The sequence below is a fragment of the Notolepis coatsorum genome, assembly GCF_963971535.1.
Source record: "Notolepis coatsorum genome assembly, chromosome: 9".
Classification (NCBI taxonomy): Eukaryota; Metazoa; Chordata; class Actinopteri; order Aulopiformes; family Paralepididae; genus Notolepis; species Notolepis coatsorum.
Window position 1 is genome coordinate 117,955,547 of NC_140173.1, and position 16,517 is coordinate 117,972,063.

Here is a 16,517-nt window from a genome sequence, read left to right on the forward strand (position 1 = left end):
CCAACAGAGGAGGGGGATACGCGCTCCTTTGTGGCGACCTGCCCAGTGTGCGCGCGTAGTAAGACCTCTCGCCGTGCGCCGGCGGGTCTCCTCCGGCCGCGTCCTATTCCCAAACGTCCCTGGTCGCACATATCCCTGGATTTTATTTCTGGCCTTCCCCCGTCATATGGGTTCACTACCATCTTGGTGGTAGTGGACCGCTTCTCTAAGGCGGCCCACTTTATTCCCCTTCCCAAACTTCCCTCAGCCCGAGAGACGGCTGACCTGGTGGTGCAGCACGTCTTTCGGGTCCACAGGCTTCCAGTGGATATTGTGTCCGAACGGGGCCCTCAGTTCGCCTCCAGATTCTGGATGGCGTTTGCCTCCGGCCTCGGCGCCTCCGTCAGCCTGTCGTCTGGGTTTCATCCTGTGGTAATATTGACCTTGAATTTCATAGCTAATATGTGTGAATAATTAGAGAACCATAATGTAAAAGCCAGGTGTACCTTTCAACAGCAGAATGGATTTTCAGTGCTAAAGTAAGGAGCTGATACTGGTGTTACAGAGACAGCTGGGTTGAACACAGGGCAGACCAGCTTAGACTTGTTGAAGAGCAGAATATACTTACAGGATGATTAGTCATGGACACTAATTCACAAACAAAGTTATCTATTAATCAACTGTTTAGTATCAAAATGTAAGCCAAGAGTAAAACCATAATATTATGCCTTGTATACTTTTTAGCAGCAGAGTGGGTTGCAGGGCTAAATGAGGAACGATTCTAGAGACAGTTGCATCAGATAACAGCAGGAACAGTTATTTCAACCCCCACTAGCAGAGGTACTCAACACTAGAACAAAGGAACTGAAAAGTCACACCCAACTGGTAGAAGATTTCAGCAGCGACAGCAGAGACCAGATAACTGGCTCTGATAGTATAAGACAGGACTAAAGATCATTAATCAATAAGGACATGTTTCAAAGTTAAATGAAAAAGCATGATACTTGATTGGCTTTGATTGGATTGACAACTCTATAAAGAAACCAATAAAAACATCTATATAGATATTTAGAATTAAGAATCCTGGTATATGTATCACAGTTATATTACAGAGTTTCAGTCTGGTAAATAAAGGTTGGTGTAGTCTCATATGATGTCTGGTATCAGCCTAGAAAGCAATGACTGTACTTGGGTGATATTAGAAATCTATAGGTCATTGCATGAACCATATAGAAGGAATGTTAAAGTATTGGATTCATTCAGAGGAGACTTGAGCAGCCAAGGAGGTTGGATCATCAAAATCGCCCTCCTCTGTACTCCACACCGACGGGGGCCACCAGCAGACCCCCCCTGTTCACTGAAGGAAGACACCGACAGGGGCCATCGGCGGCCCCCCCTTCTGTTTACTGAAAGGAGACCGGTGCTTGTGATTGGTTCAACCAATTTAAAAATAGTGAGGTCATTTAGGCCTATAAGTATGAGATCAGAACAGTTAGTTGGCAGGCCAACCCACCGACCCCATTCCCCAGGGGGGGGGTCAGGCTGAGCCTCCCACCACGCCACCAGAGAAATGTGCTGCCGTTTCATGTGAGTAGAATCATGGACCCAATTATTGTTTGTTTATTGTAACATGTACAGATTCCAATCTGTTGACCAGGTCTACTCATGTGAAATGCTCAGAATATTCTCTATTCCATTGATAAACATGACTGCTATTTTATGTGCAACAATGTCTTGATGTAGGGAAGCCACCGTGTTCTGGGCTATTTTGATTAACCTCATCAAACCTTCTGTACAATCATGTATTATGCTGAATAATTCCTGTGTGTAACTGATTGCCTTATCCACCCTTGACCCTTTGGCAAATAAATCAGTTGAGTTGAAATAGAGTTCCTTTTGTCTGGCCTGCACGTTTATTTCTCTATCTGACTAAGTCAGGGGAGAAGACCATGTTTCCATCGCTCTCTTCTTCTCCATCCAGTTAGCAACCTCATTGTGCTGCAATTAACCTTAGATTTGTATAGGATTATACGACAATCCGCAGTCGAACGGGCAGACGGAGTGCGTCAACCAGGATCTGGAGGGTGTCCTGGGCAGCGGGTTTGGCTTTCCACCCGTGATCTCCCTCTCTGGGTGGAGTCCAGGAAGCTGGCTCCTCGCTTCATAGGCCCCTTTAAAGTGGTTCGTCGGGTGAACCCTGTGGCTTACAGGTTGCTGCTTCCAGCCTCCATGCAAGTTCATCCGACGTTTCATGTGTCCCTGTTGAAGCCATTCCTCTCATCGCCCTTGTCCCCGCCACTCCCTGCGGTTCCTCCCTGCAGCGTCACGCGATTGGCCCACATGTCACATGACCAGAAATGTCAGTGGCCAATCAGATCGCGCAAACCGAACGCGGAAGTGCAACCCCATTAGGGAAAATATTCACGCGTGTAGGTTAGCTAATACTGGTCTCTCCTCTTGGTTCTAGTTAGTAGCCTGTTACGTTTCAGGTAGGAGTTGAGTTCCAATAGTAGAAGGTAATAAGGAGACAGAGATGTGGTTGCTCTTCTCAAAATACGTATTCCTTTTATTATCAGAATCACGAGAGCAAGATACTGTATCGATAACGAAAGAGAATCCAGGCTTCAACTGAGGGTAAATAAAGAAAGAGAATTAAACAATAACAACAACGACAAGAGGTTCCATATCTTGTCCTGTGGCCGACTGCTCGCAGGTTCTGTTGAAGATCCGACAACAGACAGAGAACAAGAGATTACTATAAAGGCAAAACTCCCAGCAAACCACACGCAGTAATTAGTGACAACAAACCACAGGTGACAGTCAATCAGCGCTAATTACAGAGAACAGGGTGAAGTACTCCAGAATGGCAGTAGGGTTTCCAGTCCTGGGAGAGGACAGAAACCCAGAACGTTACAGTAGCCTAGCTGCCGAGTTAGTGAATGAGTTGGAGTTGTTCTGTGTTTTTTTTGGTGGGGCTGGTAGGGAGTGCATTACAGTAGTCAAGTCGGCTTGAGATAAAGGCATGGATCAGTTTTTCAGTGTCTTTTTTATTTATAAATGGCCGTACCTTAGCTATGTTTCTATGGTGGAAAAAGGATGTTTTTGTCACCTTGTTGATGTGTGATTTAAAGCTTAGGTCTGAGTCTATTATAACACCAAGACTTGTAACTTCGGGTTTGATCCAACAAGTAAGTTGCCCCATATTGTTTGTTATAGGACCGACTAGTAGGATTTCAGTTTTAATTTTTTTATTTAATGTTTTATCTTTTTCCCCCTTCTTTTTCCGTTTTTCTCCCATCCCAATGTTAGTCGTTATGCCAATTCCCAATCCCCTTCCTGGTCGTTGCGCACTCTACCCCCTACTGTCGGTCTGGGAGGGCGGAGACTATCACATGCTTCCTCCGACACATGTGTAGCCAGCCCACCGCTTCTTTTCACCTGGCAGCGCGGACTCTCACTGGGAGAGTGTAACGTGTGGAAGGTCACACTACCTCTCCCAGATCCTTCCGTTGCTGTGCAGGCGCCCCGACCGAACTGTAGGAGTCGCTGTTTACAACGACCAGGACCCACCCATGCCGGCTTCCCACCTGCTAACACTGCCAATATTGTTTTAATGCCGATATCGGCCGATAATATCGGTAGGCCGATAATATCGGACATCCCTAGTTTTAATTGTTACCCCCCAAGCAGACAGGTTTACAGGTCAAGAATGTGCGACAGGTACAATAATGTTCATTAGACGAGGAATGGTGCGTTCTGTGTGCCGCACGGGGCATCCAGGTGAGCGGAGTACCGGAGCGGTGGTCCTGGGGCACAGAGAGAACAGGATTAGGACAAAGTAATTCAACAAACGTCTGAAGCCAGGAAGAGAATTGTGCAGAGTTCCTTTCTGCCTGTATTAGACTATGGCGATGTAATCTATATGCATGCTCCTTCCTCCCTGCTTAAAAAGCTGGATTCTGCGTACCATACTGCCATACGTTTTGTAACAGGTGCAGGCTCTCACACCCACCACTGCACTTTGTATCAGTCATTAGGATGGTCCTCTCTGTACCAAAGAAGACAATCACACATGTTGATTTTTATCCTTAAGTCATTGCTAGGTAAGCTGCCCTTATATATCTCCAGACTTCTGTCCTTTTATACTTGCTTTTTTAATACCAGACGAGCAGCAAATGGGATGCTGTTAAATGTTCCTTTGATGCAGTCAGAGCTTGGTAAAGCTGCATTCTCCCACTATGCTCCCTTTTTATGGAATACGCTGCAAGTGAAACTTTGTCTACAGGCACTTCCTACTGTGAATGCTTTTAAAGGTATGCTACGATTAGCCCTTTATGAAACATGTAACTGTTTTACCTGATGCTATTGTTGATGTGATTATGCTCCTTGCCACTGCACAAATGACCCTCTGTATTTATATTTGAATTGTATGTTTTTTGTTTAATGCCCTGTTTTATGTTGAAACTTGTTGTGTGCTGTGTTGGTCAGGACTCCCTGGAAGAAGAGATCTTGTATCTCAATGGGACATTCCTGGATAAATAAAGGATAAATAAATAAAAATAAAAACAAGGCTTGAGTAGCAAGGCTAGGGTTAGTTGTCGTACCTAGGAAGTTAGGTTAACACTCCGACGAGGGTAGAACAGGATCTGTCGGCTGAAGTACCATCTCGCTGACGAGGGAATCCCTCTCAGCCATGTCAATTAACCCACTGGCAGCGTGGGAATCCGGGGATCGGATGCTGCCCATATAAGGGTGTGAGAGGATGAGGGGTGAGGAAGGCTTCCGCCGTGATGGTGTGGAAGGAGGAGGGGTGAGGAAGGCTCTCGCCGTGATTATAACACTAATAGGATGAGAATTTTTACTTTGTTTGCATCAGAGTTTATTCTGAGGTCACTAATTCTTTTAGTAAGAGCAGTTTTAGTGCTATGGTGCGTTCTGAAGCCTGATTGAAATTTCTCCATGGTGTTTTCTTTGAAAAAGGAGTTTATTTGTATTGAGAATTTTTTTTCAAGTATCTTGCTGATGAATGGGAGGTTGGATATCGGCCTATAGTTGGTTAGTACATTACTGTCTAGTTTGGGTTTCTTTAGTAAGGGTCTTACGATGGCCGTTTTGAATGCATCTGGGAAAATGCCTGTCAGAAGTGATATATTTATAATATTTAGGACATGACTTGCAATACTCTCGAATATTTGCTTAAAACATATTGTGGGTATAGGGTCAATACAGGAAGTGGAGGAGTTACATTCCATGACAGTTTTGTAAAGCTCAGTTGATGTAATGCAAAAAAAATGTATATGGTTGTCATAATCACGGCGAGAGCCTTCTTCACTCCTCCTCCTCCTCCCCCACATTCACGGCGGAAGCCTCACTCACCTCTTATCCTCTCACACCCTTATATGGGCAGCATCCGTTCCCCTGATTCACACGCTGCCCGCTCATCAATCAACGCGGCTGTGACTCATCCCCTCATCAACGAGATGGTACTTCAACCTGCAGATCCTGTCGTCGGAGTGTTAAACTAGCTTCCTAGGTACGATGACGAATCTAAGCCTTGCAACCCAGTCCTCATTGTTATACCTTGTCCTAACCCTTGTTCTCTATGTGCCCAGGACCTCCGCTCCAGTACACCTCCTACCTGGACATCCCGTGCTGCACAAGGAGTGCACCTGCTCTCGCCCACTACACAGTCCTGTGTCTACTATCCCGTGCTGCACAATGAGTGCACCTGCTCTCGCCCACTACACAGTCTTGTGTCTACTATCCCGTGCTGCACAATGAGTGCACCTGCTCTCGCCCACTACACAGTCCTGTGTCTACTATCCCGTGCTGCACAATGAGTGCACCTGCTCTCGCCCACTACACAGTCCTGTGTCTACTATCCCGTGCTGCACAATGAGTGCACCTGCTCTCACCCACTACACAGTCCTGTGTCTACTATCCCGTGCTGCACAAGGAGTGCATCTGCTCTCGCCCACTACACAGTCCTGTGTCTACTGCCCCGTGCTGCACAAGAAGTGCACCTGCTCTCATCCACGGCACACTCCCATACCTGTCGCACATTCCTGTATGCACTGTCTGTAACCTGTCAACTTGGGAGTATAATATTAAAACACCCTAAAATGCTCCATTCTCTCTCCTCCTGTGTTCTGCTATTGGGCTCCGCCAAACCCCATCCTCACAATGGTTACTTTTTCACAGGGTTTGCTGATGGTGTCCATGTTTGTATCGGGACTAATGTTGGCTCTAATTGAAGTTATTAGGCTAGGAATAAGGCTAGTTCTTCACATTTTGATGCAGATGCCTGTGGAGGGGTGGGGGCAGAGTTTCCAGCATTCTCTGTGATCATCTTAGAAAAAGAATCCTTTCTTGCCACTCGTATTTCTTTGTTATAGCAGTCATGGCTTCCTTATATATATTGCAGTGGACTGTGAGCTTGGTTTTCCTCCATTTTCATTCAGCAGCTCTACAGATTCTCTTTGTCTGACCAACACTGATATTATTTAACCATGGGGAGATTTTGCCACTTGACTTCTTTTTTTTACCTTTAATGGAGCGACAGCATCCAGTGTATATGATATAGGGTGTTCTTGAATGTATATACATTCTAAAATCTTAAATATACAACTATCCAGCGAAAAATATACAGAAATATACAGTAGAATGTACCGTAATAAGTGTGAAAATGTAAAGTGAAAAGTGTCCAGGAAGATTGTGAGAAGAGTAAAAAATCTTTTAAAGTGTCCAGGAAGATTTCGCCAGGCTGTACTGTCCCCCTGTGCTCAGTGATGCAGTGAGGCACAGTGATGCATTATAGAATCTAATGGCTGTCGGAATGAAGGACTTCCTGTGCCGTTCAGTTTTACATCTAGGGAGTCTTAGTCTAACACTGAACGTGCTCCTTCTTTCAGCCATGTCCGTGTGTAGTGGGTGGGAGGAGTTGTCCATTATGGCGTGGAGCTTAGCAAGGCTCCTCCTCTCCGCCACCACCGCTAGAGAGTCCAGCCACCCCTACCACGTTACTGGCCTTCCTGACCAGCTTTTCCAGCCTGTTTGTGTCCCCCGCTCTCAGTCCGCTGCCCCAGCAGGTCACAGCGTACAAGAAGGCGCCCGCCACCACCGACTCGTAGAACATCCTCAACATCCTTGTACAGATGTTGAAGGATCTCAGCCTTCTGAGGAAGTAGAGTCGATCGGCTCTGGCCCTTCTTGTAGAGTGCCTCTACGTGTTTTGACCCGTTCAGTTTGTTGTCGATGTGGACTCTGTAGTAGTAGTAGTAGTAGTAGTAGTAGTAGTGGTATTTGTAGTAGTAGTAGTGGCAGTGGTTGTAGTAGTAGTATAGTAGTAGTAGTAGTAGTAGTAGTAGTAGTAGTAGTAGTAGTAGTAGTAGTAGTAGTAGTAGTAGTAGTAGTAGTAGTAGTAGTAGTGGTTGTAGTAGTAGTGATAGTAATAGTAGTAGTAGTAGTAGTAGTAGTAGTAGTAGTAGTAGTAGTAGTAGTAGTAGTAGTAGTAGTAGTAGTAGTAGTATGGCAGTGGCAGTATGGCAAGCCGTTTTAACATTTATTCCCATTTTCTAGCTAGCTGGGGACCTAGCTAGCTCATTCACAAGGACAATTTTGCGAATGAACTAGCTGGGTACCCAACTAGCTCATTCGCAAAGATGACCTATCTAGCTGGGTACCCAGCTAGTTCATTCACAAAGACACATTTGCGAATGAGCTAGCTCACTACCTAGGTTGCAAATGTGTCAGCTAGCTAGGTAGCACGTGTCTTAGCTAGTTAACTAGCCGGCTTTGTCCCATAGGCTTTACACCTCAGCTAGTAGCTAGCTCATTCGCAAAATGGTCCTTGCGAATGAGCTAGCTGGGTACCCAGCTAGCTGACACATTAGCTAGCTGGATACCCAGCTAGCTCATTCGCAAGGACCATTTTGCGAATGAACTAGCTGGGTACCCAGCTAGCTAATGTGTTTTTGCAAATGAACTAGCTGGGTACCTAGCTAGCTCATTCGCAAGGACCATTTTGGGAATGAGCTAGTTGGGTTAACCAGCTAGTTCATTTGCAAAAACACATTAGCTAGCTGGGTACCCAGCTAGCTCATTCACAAAATAGTCCTTGTGAATGAGCTAGCTAGGTACCCAGCTAGTTCATTCGCAAAGACACATTAGCTAGCTGGGTACCTAGCTAGCTCATTCACAAAATACTCCTTGTGAATGAGCTAGCTAGGTACCCAGCTAGTTCATTCGCAAAGACACATTAGCTAGCTGGGTACCCAACTAGCTAGCTTGTCTTTGCGAATCAGCTAGCTGGGTAGCTAGCTAGCTCATTTGCAAGGACACATTTGTGAATGAGCTAGTTGGTTAACCAGCTAGCTGATTCATGAGTGTTTGGGGGCGGGGGGTGTTTGTGTTTGGGGGCGAGGACCAGGCCAGCAAGGCCTCACCTCCATACTAGTATAGCTGGGCAGGCATAACAGAGTGTGAATCATAGTGGCAGTGGTTGTAGTAGTAGTAGTAGACAGTAGTAGTAGTAGTAGTAGTAGTAGTAGTAGTAGTAGTAGTAGTAGTAGTAGTAGTAGTAGTAGTAGTAGTAGTAGTAGTTGTAGTTGTAGTAGTAGTAGTAGTAGTAGTAGTAGTAGTAGTAGTAGTAGTAGTAGTAGTAGTAGTAGTAGTAGTCATCATAAAACAGATAAGATATCCTAGACATCTTAGGGTTAAACATGCTGCATATTTGATAGTCTATACTTAAGGTTTAAAGAGAAGTATTTGTCCTAAGTGTACATTTGGATATAGTAGAAGGCCTAATACATTTAATTAGATTTTATTTCAAACCTTTATTTATACTCGTGAGGCACTGAGGTTTCCCTCATTTACAGTGACAACGACGAGTTGTCATCCAACTGAGATGTCTATAACATTACCCATCAGACATTTAATGACTTATATCTCAGGTGATCGTAAGCATGTATTTAGGGGGAAAAGGCTGAAACACCTTTATGTAGGCTAATGTCAAAAAGGCCTGACCATTTCGCTTTGGGGATTTGAGTGTTTGAGCCGGTTCGTAAGCTAAAGGCGGCATCCTCCGAGACCCTGGGCCCTCGCTACTAGACAAAACCCATCCCTGGAAAATCACCCCAGTGCTCCCATCAACTGTATTACCATGGATTGATTTCTATCAAACATTACCACTGCAAATGTGTCTGAGCGTGGGCCATCAGGCGAGTGTCATTACCGCTGCTCATTTGCGAGGTAAGTGACGATCGGATGTGACAGCGGCGGAATTAGCTTTGCGCTGGCTCTCTGTCACTCTCATGCAGAAATGCTGCTGGGAGGGGGGGGGGGGGGGCGTGATTAAAAGGATATATAATTCCATCCTGCGCATTAAAGCCTCCCTGCACCACTCTCTCACTCCCACCTACTCTATGGAGGGAACACACAAAGGGCACAGGGCTGCCTGCCTGCTCTATACCGCATGTCCAAGATACTGTAACGGCAGCCCATTTCCGCCTGCCTTTCTTCCTCAAGGTGATTGCTGATGTGAGAGAGATAGAAAAAGATGAAAGCATCCAGGTGGAAAGCCCATCATATAGGGGTCCTCCGCACCGCTTTTTCATTATAGCGCGTCTACATGAAAGACACATAGCGGCGTGGCCACTATTACTGGGTTTGGGGCCATGTCTCTTCCACCGCCCTGGCTCCATATAGCGGTGTCCCTCTGACTGCTGCTGCCTCATTGAACTGTGTTAAAAATCAATAGGCTCTGACCTTACTTCTGTCAGTGGCTGTGTCACTGACCACATCAGGACACACAGCATGTCCTCCACTGTCTCAACACTCGATAGGCACTTTAGATCCTGACCTATGAGCTTGTTCAGCCAGCTTGCTCCATCACACCCCCCACCCGCGGAACAAGGGACTTGATAGAAGATGATAAGGCGGTCGCATCTCTCTCCAAGGTCATAGAGAGTTGATGCCAGCGGTGGGAGACCGATAGAAACGCAGAGAGAGGAGGAGCGTGTATTCTCCCACTGTTTCCTTTGCATGTAAAAGAGCACGTCAACATTTTGCCACACGGAAGCCTATACGCACACCTAAGTGAGATTGGTGAATTTGATCATGTGCATTTAACCTCGAAATCAATATTTTACGAATTCCTCATATGATGCGGTTGAATAGGTTAGTAGCCAAATGCCGTGTGTCCGAAGGGACCCTGTATCTTAAAACCAGGGTAAAATGAGGTCGGCCTCTAATCCCATACAGAAAGTTAAACCTTGGAAAGAATGATTTCTCCTCATGTCAGTATTTCAAGTTGTGTAAATGGATTAGGCTACGTGTTGAGAAGCCCATTAATAATGGAGAGGGGAACCCAGAATATAAGCTGCTCCCTGTTGTGCAGTCAACTGCACTAGCATTAAAAAGAGCTGTGACAGAGGAGCAGGGGATGGATGGTGAGAAGAAGTGCTTATGAAATATGGATATATCAGGAAAAAGCAGAGTGGTCTGCAGAAGTTAACACTCAACCACAGAAATCAGTTAAATGAAACGAGGTAGAACTCTAAAATGTATCGCAATAATCACCCAGCATTAACTCCGAATCAGCATTCAGCACCTTTCTAAGTCGTTGTTAGGGGCTGGGATAAGTTTAGCAATGTATGACGTCCTTTAGTCATATCTACTGTTAAACTTAGATGTTGTACTTGATTATCTGCATTGCTCTTTGTCTGAAGGGTCTGATGAAAGGCCCATTCACACCTAATAGTTATAAAGATGACTAGTATAGTAAATGGTAAATGGTGCATTTATATAGCGCTTTTATCCAAAGCGATTTACAATTTGTTCCTCACATTCACTCACACATTAACACATCAACGACAGGGGCAACCATGTAAGGTGCCAACCTGCTCATTAGGAGCAGTTAGGGGTTAAGTGTCTTGCTCAAGGAGCGGGAATTGAACTGGGAACCTTCCAATAACCAGACAACCGCTCTACCTCCTGAGCCACTGTCGCTATATACTATATACTATAGTTCAAGTTTCTTTATTAGTTGTCATACAGAAGTACAGAATACTTTTATACAAAATGCTTCTTTCTGTTACGCTCCAGACTGTGCTAGACAAAAAAGGGGGTAAGTATAAAATAAAATAAAATAAGGATAGCAAGTATAAAATAGAAGTCACGTACATAGGCACAAGTGTTCAGTATGTACATATGTACAATGTTCAATGCAGAGTAGAAGTAACTGAGTTACCATACAATATACTATACAATATACTAATATACAATATACTATATAGTGCAAAGCAGAAATGGGATGAGGTACAATTTAGGTACAATTTACAGTAAGGTGTAATGAGGTATGGGTTGTAGTGCAAATTCTTTACCAATAAATATAAAGTGTGTTTAGGTGTTCTGATTGGTATATTGGTATATTGGTATATTGGTATATAGAATATCTGTATTCTTATCACAACTACATCTACTCTGTATCTAAATTATTATAGTACGTAGGCTATGCCTGTGAAACTACATTTGAGAAACTTTATAGTTATCGTTATTATCATGTAATCCAACCAGTGTGTGTATCTGTCCGTGTATTTGTGTGTCTGCAGCAATTCTTGCAAACTACAGGGCAGAATTGGATAAAATGTTGCACATAGGCTGACAGCAGGCCAAGGACCCAAATTCGAATATGCGCTCAACATCAAATATTTTATTTTAATACATTTCTATCATTGTCCATTGAAATAGATATTGAGTAGAAAGTTACACCTTTTGAACGCAAGAGGGTGATACTACACAGGTTCGCTGCCTCCGGTAATCATTTCTCTGGCCCCTGTTTACAACATGGAAATGCCATAGTGAACTTATTGTCGTTGATATACCTATGCATTTAGGGAGTTCCGGTTCCGGGTCGAGGATGTGAAGTTGTGAAGTTGTGAAGTTGAGGATGTGAACTCTGCTACGCTGCTACTCCCTTTTTTTATATTTTAACTTTAAAAGCCTCTTTTTATACTCTCAACTCGGTTAAACCTTTATGTATATGTCATGTACAAAGTCTGATGACCACACAGAATAATAACTGGAGCAGGCTGCACATGAACAATAACAGCCCCTCTCAGTAGATGCTTTTAAAGCACAGTCCCGGGCAGGTAAGAAAGCAACACACCAAACGTTTTCCAAATAGTAAATTATATATATTTTATTGTGGTAGGGATTTAAACCTCCACAATAAGTGCACAGGGGAAAAGGTAGGGGAGGACAAACAAGATATACATATATACAAACAAACACTTGGTAAATAATATAAATATAATTGTGCCAGTCATGGGACACAAAGAGAAAGCCACACGATATCACTCCCAGACAGCTAGACGAGAGGGCAACCTCCTCACTCCATTCTGGAACATGGCAGTGATTCACATGAGGCGCCAGGAGGTGTGTGTGCCTGTCAGGTTTTATCCACCCGTCCCTCGAAGTGACTACCGTCAGCTGCCACTAATCAGGTAATCAGCACTCCAGTGCAGGGATGGGCGACACCTGACAAAGAGAGAAAATGGACAGGCATTAGTACCCTGACACACACACATCCCAAGCATAACATATGTTACATAAACATAACATGAGCTATACTAAACTGATGTTCACATGGTGTTTCAAATACAGTAATAATGATAATGACCAACCCACGTACCCCTGTACGTCACAGTAACATCACCTTAGGTTTCCTACTAACTATTTTGACCGAAAGAACCACAATGAAGAAATCAACGAGAAGCGAATCAAAGAAAGATGACGTTCCCACTGATATGATCACCATTGCTAAGCTAATCGAAGAGCTCAGGCAATCCTTTTTTGAGCAAGGTTTTTTTATTTGAAAATGTTGTTTTTTTCACAGGCGGTCCCACATGGGCCAAAATAAAATAAAAATAAAATAAGGCCCTCCCTCCCTCCCTCCCCCCACCCCTATACCAGACAAAATCATTCTACAATATCTTAGATCGTTTATTAATCATTGTTTTTCCTTTTAGCTTTTAAATCACCCGACAGCAGTCACATATCTCTTGCATTCTGCAGATAGAGAAGAAGAAAAGTAAGAACATAATAGAAAAAATAAACAATAACAAGCTGAGAGACCAGGAAGGCCAGTCAGATCGCCTCTGTCACATTATCCGCTTCCATACCCTCAAAGAAAGTTAGGAAAGGATCCCAAATATTGTGGAATTTTTCGGTACAACCTCTGATAGTATACCTGATCTTCTCCAGTTTAATATGATACATGACCTCTCTCATCCAGTGGCCGTAGACAGGTGAACCCGGGTCCTTCCATTTGAACAGTATCAGCCTTCTGGCCAAAAGTGAGCAGAAGGCCAGCATTCTAGATTCCCACCATCTAAAGTGGATGTCCGCTGGGGCCACTCCGAATAATGCAATATATGGTGATGGTTCCACTTCCTTTCCAAATATCTTAAAGAAGGTGTCAAAAGACTTCCGGTTTAGCTACAATATGTAGCACACGCATTTGGTAACAGCTCCGCTCCCGTCACCGTTAATTTCGTTCAAAAACATTATTTTAACAAATACCAAAGAGATTAGACCACATCGTATGTATTGATAGGAACTCCTACTAACTATATCAAAAGACATAAAGACTCAACATGGGGGGTAAGGATGAGAAAAGGGGTAGAAAGAAACACGAAGCAGCGAATCCAACGGCGACGATTGATACACGTTCCAAGAAAATAACAGGCGACGCGCCGGCAGATCCGCTGTTGACAACCCCCGATGGGAATATAACGGAGAATATACCGGGTACATCGGCGACTGGCTCCGAGATGGAGACAATAGAGGACAACACAACGGGAACGACAGGAAAAAGTAGCGTGAAGGACAAAGCAGAGGATATTGAGAAGATAATAGCCAACAATCCCGTCGGCCCCATGACTGCAGCTACAATATCAACTGGCACTGGCAGTGTAATTACACAACCCGACTTTAACTCCCTGACTAGCCTGATCAAGGATCTGATTAAGGAACAGATGGTAGCTTTCAAAGTACACGTCGCACACATCGATACTAAATTCGAACACATCGATGCTAAATTAGAAGAAGTTATGAAAGCGGTCGCTGTACAGTCCGTGCGAATCACGACAGTGGAGAATACGGTGACAGAAATTACACGGGCAGTCAAAGAGAACGAGAAGATCATCAACGTTGGTTTGACAGAGGTAACAGAGGAGATAAAAAAGGTGGAAGAGGCATGTCGGATAAAAATACAAGAAGTTAAAGATGAAGCGATGGAGAGGCTACTCGAAACCCAACGTTACTACAGGCGAAATAGCATCCGCATTGTAGGACTTGATGAATCAGTCAATTGCACAGACGACAAGTTTCCAACAGTGTTATCAGAGATTTTGGGTAACAACATTCTAACCACAGAGCTGATAGTGGACCAAGGTTACAGAATCGGTACTCGGGATCAAAGAGGCAACGGTCCAAGAGTCATCATTGTTACTCTGCGCAAGACGGCAATAAGAGATGACATCATCAGAATTGCTCGCAACCAAAGGGGAAAGCTGAAACATGGTGAAAATCCAATATTTATCTACGAGGATCTTTGCAAAGAGGCCATCGCTCAGCGCTTCCCCTACAAGGAGGTGATGCAGAAATTGTTCAAGTCTGGCCTCAAACCAAGGCTAGTATACCCGGCACTATTATCGATCGTGGGTAGAGACGGCCGTAGGGTAGGATTACACACGCCTAAAGAAGCCGAGGAATACTGGAATCTACATGGAGCAGAACCCCCAGGGCAGAACGAAACACTGTCTAACAACAGATAAGCCTCTCTCTTTCTCTGTGTATCTCAGTATTAGAATGACTTTATCCGGGCTCAACAAAAGTAGCAGATGATATGCATGCCGGCTACACCAAGGCACAATGTGTATAATATGGTTCGTAATGCATTATATTTACAGACTTCTGGTCTCCGTGGAGACAAGAATATATCATTGACACTAAGAACAATCTGGAATATTCTGGGCTCATCGCTCGACTGCTCTGGGTCACTAAGAAATATCCCGAAAATACTAATAGTCATGAACCCTGGGTAGGAAGATCATTCTGGAACATAACAGCAGTCTGTTAGTATATACTAGTGTATTCTACAACCTTCTAGAATATAATGCACCATTACAACGAAGGCCTGCAACTCTAAAGGCGCTCCCATAGTCCAGCAGACTGTACACAGAGCAGACCCCGCGGAGGTCCGCGCGGACTCTTTGAGCCTTCATAGTCGAGCGGACCTCCGCGGACCAATTTCCTACATGTCACGCGGCAGTTTACACAATTGTCCCCACGCTGTTCAACTTCTGTCATGTCGTCGTCATCCGATGTCAAAATAAAGAGTATGTTATCTCCGTTTCCAATATTTCGATAATAAAACGGGCAGTTTTACGCACTTGAATAACAGGTATATAGGCAGCGAGATGCAATGTACCGTATAGGCTTGAGGTGGACAGCGCGTGCTGCTGAAAAGACACGCATTGCATGAAATAAAAGCACCAGTTTTATTTCAAAATATTGGAAACGGAGATAACATTCTATGTTATCTCCGTTTCCAATATTTCGAAATAAAACTGGCAATTTTACACACTTCATTTAGAAAAGCCATTCAAACATCTCTCTTGGCACAGAGCGAGTGTTCAGAGTAAAATGCAGATCGGCGTCACATTAAATGCAGTTCGATGTCAACCAAAACGCCGAGCAGCGTTTTGTGTGACACCAAGTCAGCGGCGCGGATGTCCGCGCGTCAGAAAATAGGAGCTTCCCACCTGTGGGTCTGCTGTCCGCTGAGATCAAAGCTCAAGAGTCCGCGCGGACCTCCGCGGAGTCTGCTCTGTGTACAGTCTGCTGGACTATGGGAGCGCCTTACATTAACACCCGGTGTGTATAAGCATAAGCATATGATCAATTGACTGAAGTTTAATCAGTCCTTAATAAGACTTAAAAAAAAAAAAAAATCAACCACACCTAAATGTATGAGCACAACAAGGTTATTCTAATAATTTAAATAATCACTCCACTGATGTAGAGATTGGCACATTGTAGCTCTAAAAGTCTCTGTTTTTCTCTTTTATCAATTTACTCAATTCTGTTCTAGTGGTTTCTCCACGTTGAGTTTTATTTTAGCTCTCACTCCTTTTTTTCTTTTTTATCTTACATTGTTCTTTCCCATTGTTCTTCATATTAAGGTGTTAGTGTTTCTCTACAATCTTTTCCTTTTTTCGGATGTTTCCTACATAAGTTAGTAGAAGGTTCAAATGAATATATCGATGAAAGTGTATTATTCTTTTTTTTTCATTTTTCATAATATTTAATTACAGTAAGGGAAGGCGCAAGACCAAAAGCGACATTCTATTGAATTAGAATGAAAATGTTAGATCCTATGGCAATTAGCATAGGAAGATTAGGATTACAAAGCTCAGTTTGGGCAATCCGGTGGCCTAAGGGAGGGAGTCATACGCGGAGGATGTGTTTATGGA